General features: G+C 54.7%; 15 non-coding genes across 15 annotated transcripts; all 15 read right to left on the minus strand.

The window, feature by feature from the left end:
* Positions 1-234: 234 nt before the first annotated feature.
* On the minus strand, positions 235-306 carry Trnae-cuc (transfer RNA glutamic acid (anticodon CUC)). Its single transcript has one exon. It is a non-coding gene; the product is annotated as a tRNA-Glu (tRNA).
* Positions 307-581: 275 nt separating this feature from the next.
* On the minus strand, positions 582-663 carry Trnal-cag (transfer RNA leucine (anticodon CAG)). Its single transcript has one exon. It is a non-coding gene; the product is annotated as a tRNA-Leu (tRNA).
* Positions 664-740: 77 nt separating this feature from the next.
* Positions 741-822, minus strand: Trnal-aag (transfer RNA leucine (anticodon AAG)). Its single transcript has one exon. It is a non-coding gene; the product is annotated as a tRNA-Leu (tRNA).
* Positions 823-1,097: 275 nt separating this feature from the next.
* Trnah-gug (transfer RNA histidin (anticodon GUG)) lies at positions 1,098-1,169 on the minus strand. Its single transcript has one exon. It is a non-coding gene; the product is annotated as a tRNA-His (tRNA).
* A 370-nt stretch (positions 1,170-1,539) lies between these two features.
* Trnae-cuc (transfer RNA glutamic acid (anticodon CUC)) lies at positions 1,540-1,611 on the minus strand. The gene has a single exon. It is a non-coding gene; the product is annotated as a tRNA-Glu (tRNA).
* A 275-nt stretch (positions 1,612-1,886) lies between these two features.
* Positions 1,887-1,968, minus strand: Trnal-cag (transfer RNA leucine (anticodon CAG)). The gene has a single exon. It is a non-coding gene; the product is annotated as a tRNA-Leu (tRNA).
* A 78-nt stretch (positions 1,969-2,046) lies between these two features.
* Positions 2,047-2,128, minus strand: Trnal-aag (transfer RNA leucine (anticodon AAG)). The gene has a single exon. It is a non-coding gene; the product is annotated as a tRNA-Leu (tRNA).
* A 275-nt stretch (positions 2,129-2,403) lies between these two features.
* Positions 2,404-2,475, minus strand: Trnah-gug (transfer RNA histidin (anticodon GUG)). Its single transcript has one exon. It is a non-coding gene; the product is annotated as a tRNA-His (tRNA).
* A 370-nt stretch (positions 2,476-2,845) lies between these two features.
* Positions 2,846-2,917, minus strand: Trnae-cuc (transfer RNA glutamic acid (anticodon CUC)). The gene has a single exon. It is a non-coding gene; the product is annotated as a tRNA-Glu (tRNA).
* A 275-nt stretch (positions 2,918-3,192) lies between these two features.
* Trnal-cag (transfer RNA leucine (anticodon CAG)) lies at positions 3,193-3,274 on the minus strand. The gene has a single exon. It is a non-coding gene; the product is annotated as a tRNA-Leu (tRNA).
* A 77-nt stretch (positions 3,275-3,351) lies between these two features.
* On the minus strand, positions 3,352-3,433 carry Trnal-aag (transfer RNA leucine (anticodon AAG)). Its single transcript has one exon. It is a non-coding gene; the product is annotated as a tRNA-Leu (tRNA).
* Positions 3,434-3,708: 275 nt separating this feature from the next.
* Trnah-gug (transfer RNA histidin (anticodon GUG)) lies at positions 3,709-3,780 on the minus strand. Its single transcript has one exon. It is a non-coding gene; the product is annotated as a tRNA-His (tRNA).
* Positions 3,781-4,150: 370 nt separating this feature from the next.
* Positions 4,151-4,222, minus strand: Trnae-cuc (transfer RNA glutamic acid (anticodon CUC)). Its single transcript has one exon. It is a non-coding gene; the product is annotated as a tRNA-Glu (tRNA).
* Positions 4,223-4,497: 275 nt separating this feature from the next.
* Trnal-cag (transfer RNA leucine (anticodon CAG)) lies at positions 4,498-4,579 on the minus strand. The gene has a single exon. It is a non-coding gene; the product is annotated as a tRNA-Leu (tRNA).
* A 78-nt stretch (positions 4,580-4,657) lies between these two features.
* On the minus strand, positions 4,658-4,739 carry Trnal-aag (transfer RNA leucine (anticodon AAG)). Its single transcript has one exon. It is a non-coding gene; the product is annotated as a tRNA-Leu (tRNA).
* Positions 4,740-5,000: the final 261 nt, after the last annotated feature.

The following is a 5,000-nucleotide window of genomic DNA, read 5'->3' on the forward strand; positions in this document are numbered from 1 at the left end:
CACTAAGCAGTGTGGTTAGCTGCATTCAACCCCCGTGGCAGTGTCTTGCAGTCCTCCTACTCTGTTCACCTCAGGTATGTGCCTCGATAAGAGGTGGGCAGATGTCGCATCGCTCTCGCCGTCACTTGTGACCACGAATCGTACTTAACGTAGTTTTCTGCAAGCGTCAGCGAAGCGTCAGTCGAGCTAAGTCGGGCCAAGTCGCATAAGAGGAGCAACAAATTGCGCTCGCTTTTCCGGTACCGGGAATCGAACCCGGGCCTCCTGGGTGAGAGCCAGGTATCCTAGCCACTAGACCACACCGGACAACGGCACAAGGGCTACTCCAGCGAACGCAGCAATCTATACACACGCTACTAAACGACAACTACAAAATTATACGCTCCCACTTTGTACAGCGGCATGCTCGGGACTCATTTCGTGGAGACGAACGCCAGCCACTATGACACCAAACGGCGCCTGTGAATCATGTCGTTGCACCGCGCACTGTGCTACGACAATTTAAGAAAGAGACGCTCACGGCTTGCTGCGCTGCTTTCGTCGCGGGTAATCAGTGCTGCGGCTTTCGAGACAGAAAACATTGGCAGCGGTGGGATTCGAACCCACGCCTCCGAGGAGACTGGTGCCTGAAACCAGCGCCTTAGACCGCTCGGCCACGCTACCGACGCTGCACGGCGGTCACAGGAGCTGCGTTCTACCCCACGAGAAAACACCACAATGGCACAAAAAACAGAAAAATGTGGCAGCGGTGGGATTCGAACCCACGCCTCCGAAGAGACTGGTGCCTTAAACCAGCGCCTTAGACCGCTCGGCCACGCTACCTGTGCCAGTGTTCTTCGCTTTTGTAGAAACAGTGCACGACACAGCTGCGACTGGCTGCTCATCCATTGCACCTCAAACAACTGCCCTTTTCGAATAGAGAGTAACTACACAGGTTGCTGCCCGCGCTCTCGTGTGGCGGCATTGCGTGTTGATAAAGAATTGGTAGTGCCACCTGCAGCCTGCGGAACATGAGTGAAAAATAAAGAGGGCACCGTGATTTCAAACACTGAGCCACAACCGTCACTGCAGCGACACCAAGGCAAAACTTTAAAAATTGCCGTGACCAGGATTCGAACCTGGGTTATTGCGGCCACAACGCAATGTCCTAACCACTAGACGATCACGGCCACGGAAGCACCGCCGAGGGCAGTCCTCGCGACTGCATGTTGCGATGCACAGCAAAGCTCGGCCCACACACCACTGTGTCAGACGCGGGCTCCATTATATGTATACTGGCAAACGAACGTGTCTGCGATGTAAGGACACTAAGCAGTGTGGTTAGCTGCATTCAACCCCCGTGGCAGTGTCTTGCAGTCCTCCTACTCTGTTCACCTCAGGTATGTGCCTCGATAAGAGGTGGGCAGATGTCGCATCGCTCTCGCCGTCACTTGTGACCACGAATCGTACTTAACGTAGTTTTCTGCAAGCGTCAGCGAAGCGTCAGTCGAGCTAAGTCGGGCCAAGTCGCATAAGAGGAGCAACAAATTGCGCTCGCTTTTCCGGTACCGGGAATCGAACCCGGGCCTCCTGGGTGAGAGCCAGGTATCCTAGCCACTAGACCACACCGGACAACGGCACAAGGGCTACTCCAGCGAACGCAGCAATCTATACACACGCTACTAAACGACAACTACAAAATTATACGCTCCCACTTTGTACAGCGGCATGCTCGGGACTCATTTCGTGGAGACGAACGCCAGCCACTATGACACCAAACGGCGCCTGTGAATCATGTCGTTGCACCGCGCACTGTGCTACGACAATTTAAGAAAGAGACGCTCACGGCTTGCTGCGCTGCTTTCGTCGCGGGTAATCAGTGCTGCGGCTTTCGAGACAGAAAACATTGGCAGCGGTGGGATTCGAACCCACGCCTCCGAGGAGACTGGTGCCTGAAACCAGCGCCTTAGACCGCTCGGCCACGCTACCGACGCTGCACGGCGGTCACAGGAGCTGCGTTCTACCCCACGAGAAAACACCACAATGGCACAAAAAAACAGAAAAATGTGGCAGCGGTGGGATTCGAACCCACGCCTCCGAAGAGACTGGTGCCTTAAACCAGCGCCTTAGACCGCTCGGCCACGCTACCTGTGCCAGTGTTCTTCGCTTTTGTAGAAACAGTGCACGACACAGCTGCGACTGGCTGCTCATCCATTGCACCTCAAACAACTGCCCTTTTCGAATAGAGAGTAACTACACAGGTTGCTGCCCGCGCTCTCGTGTGGCGGCATTGCGTGTTGATAAAGAATTGGTAGTGCCACCTGCAGCCTGCGGAACATGAGTGAAAAATAAAGAGGGCACCGTGATTTCAAACACTGAGCCACAACCGTCACTGCAGCGACACCAAGGCAAAACTTTAAAAATTGCCGTGACCAGGATTCGAACCTGGGTTATTGCGGCCACAACGCAATGTCCTAACCACTAGACGATCACGGCCACGGAAGCACCGCCGAGGGCAGTCCTCGCGACTGCATGTTGCGATGCACAGCAAAGCTCGGCCCACACACCACTGTGTCAGACGCGGGCTCCATTATATGTATACTGGCAAACGAACGTGTCTGCGATGTAAGGACACTAAGCAGTGTGGTTAGCTGCATTCAACCCCCGTGGCAGTGTCTTGCAGTCCTCCTACTCTGTTCACCTCAGGTATGTGCCTCGATAAGAGGTGGGCAGATGTCGCATCGCTCTCGCCGTCACTTGTGACCACGAATCGTACTTAACGTAGTTTTCTGCAAGCGTCAGCGAAGCGTCAGTCGAGCTAAGTCGGGCCAAGTCGCATAAGAGGAGCAACAAATTGCGCTCGCTTTTCCGGTACCGGGAATCGAACCCGGGCCTCCTGGGTGAGAGCCAGGTATCCTAGCCACTAGACCACACCGGACAACGGCACAAGGGCTACTCCAGCGAACGCAGCAATCTATACACACGCTACTAAACGACAACTACAAAATTATACGCTCCCACTTTGTACAGCGGCATGCTCGGGACTCATTTCGTGGAGACGAACGCCAGCCACTATGACACCAAACGGCGCCTGTGAATCATGTCGTTGCACCGCGCACTGTGCTACGACAATTTAAGAAAGAGACGCTCACGGCTTGCTGCGCTGCTTTCGTCGCGGGTAATCAGTGCTGCGGCTTTCGAGACAGAAAACATTGGCAGCGGTGGGATTCGAACCCACGCCTCCGAGGAGACTGGTGCCTGAAACCAGCGCCTTAGACCGCTCGGCCACGCTACCGACGCTGCACGGCGGTCACAGGAGCTGCGTTCTACCCCACGAGAAAACACCACAATGGCACAAAAAACAGAAAAATGTGGCAGCGGTGGGATTCGAACCCACGCCTCCGAAGAGACTGGTGCCTTAAACCAGCGCCTTAGACCGCTCGGCCACGCTACCTGTGCCAGTGTTCTTCGCTTTTGTAGAAACAGTGCACGACACAGCTGCGACTGGCTGCTCATCCATTGCACCTCAAACAACTGCCCTTTTCGAATAGAGAGTAACTACACAGGTTGCTGCCCGCGCTCTCGTGTGGCGGCATTGCGTGTTGATAAAGAATTGGTAGTGCCACCTGCAGCCTGCGGAACATGAGTGAAAAATAAAGAGGGCACCGTGATTTCAAACACTGAGCCACAACCGTCACTGCAGCGACACCAAGGCAAAACTTTAAAAATTGCCGTGACCAGGATTCGAACCTGGGTTATTGCGGCCACAACGCAATGTCCTAACCACTAGACGATCACGGCCACGGAAGCACCGCCGAGGGCAGTCCTCGCGACTGCATGTTGCGATGCACAGCAAAGCTCGGCCCACACACCACTGTGTCAGACGCGGGCTCCATTATATGTATACTGGCAAACGAACGTGTCTGCGATGTAAGGACACTAAGCAGTGTGGTTAGCTGCATTCAACCCCCGTGGCAGTGTCTTGCAGTCCTCCTACTCTGTTCACCTCAGGTATGTGCCTCGATAAGAGGTGGGCAGATGTCGCATCGCTCTCGCCGTCACTTGTGACCACGAATCGTACTTAACGTAGTTTTCTGCAAGCGTCAGCGAAGCGTCAGTCGAGCTAAGTCGGGCCAAGTCGCATAAGAGGAGCAACAAATTGCGCTCGCTTTTCCGGTACCGGGAATCGAACCCGGGCCTCCTGGGTGAGAGCCAGGTATCCTAGCCACTAGACCACACCGGACAACGGCACAAGGGCTACTCCAGCGAACGCAGCAATCTATACACACGCTACTAAACGACAACTACAAAATTATACGCTCCCACTTTGTACAGCGGCATGCTCGGGACTCATTTCGTGGAGACGAACGCCAGCCACTATGACACCAAACGGCGCCTGTGAATCATGTCGTTGCACCGCGCACTGTGCTACGACAATTTAAGAAAGAGACGCTCACGGCTTGCTGCGCTGCTTTCGTCGCGGGTAATCAGTGCTGCGGCTTTCGAGACAGAAAACATTGGCAGCGGTGGGATTCGAACCCACGCCTCCGAGGAGACTGGTGCCTGAAACCAGCGCCTTAGACCGCTCGGCCACGCTACCGACGCTGCACGGCGGTCACAGGAGCTGCGTTCTACCCCACGAGAAAACACCACAATGGCACAAAAAAACAGAAAAATGTGGCAGCGGTGGGATTCGAACCCACGCCTCCGAAGAGACTGGTGCCTTAAACCAGCGCCTTAGACCGCTCGGCCACGCTACCTGTGCCAGTGTTCTTCGCTTTTGTAGAAACAGTGCACGACACAGCTGCGACTGGCTGCTCATCCATTGCACCTCAAACAACTGCCCTTTTCGAATAGAGAGTAACTACACAGGTTGCTGCCCGCGCTCTCGTGTGGCGGCATTGCGTGTTGATAAAGAATTGGTAGTGCCACCTGCAGCCTGCGGAACATGAGTGAAAAATAAAGAGGGCACCGTGATTTCAAACACTGAGTCACAACCGTCACTGCAGCGACACCAAGGC

Source organism: Schistocerca gregaria, unplaced genomic scaffold (assembly GCF_023897955.1).
Source record: "Schistocerca gregaria isolate iqSchGreg1 unplaced genomic scaffold, iqSchGreg1.2 ptg001539l, whole genome shotgun sequence".
NCBI classification, from domain to species: domain Eukaryota; kingdom Metazoa; phylum Arthropoda; class Insecta; order Orthoptera; family Acrididae; genus Schistocerca; species Schistocerca gregaria.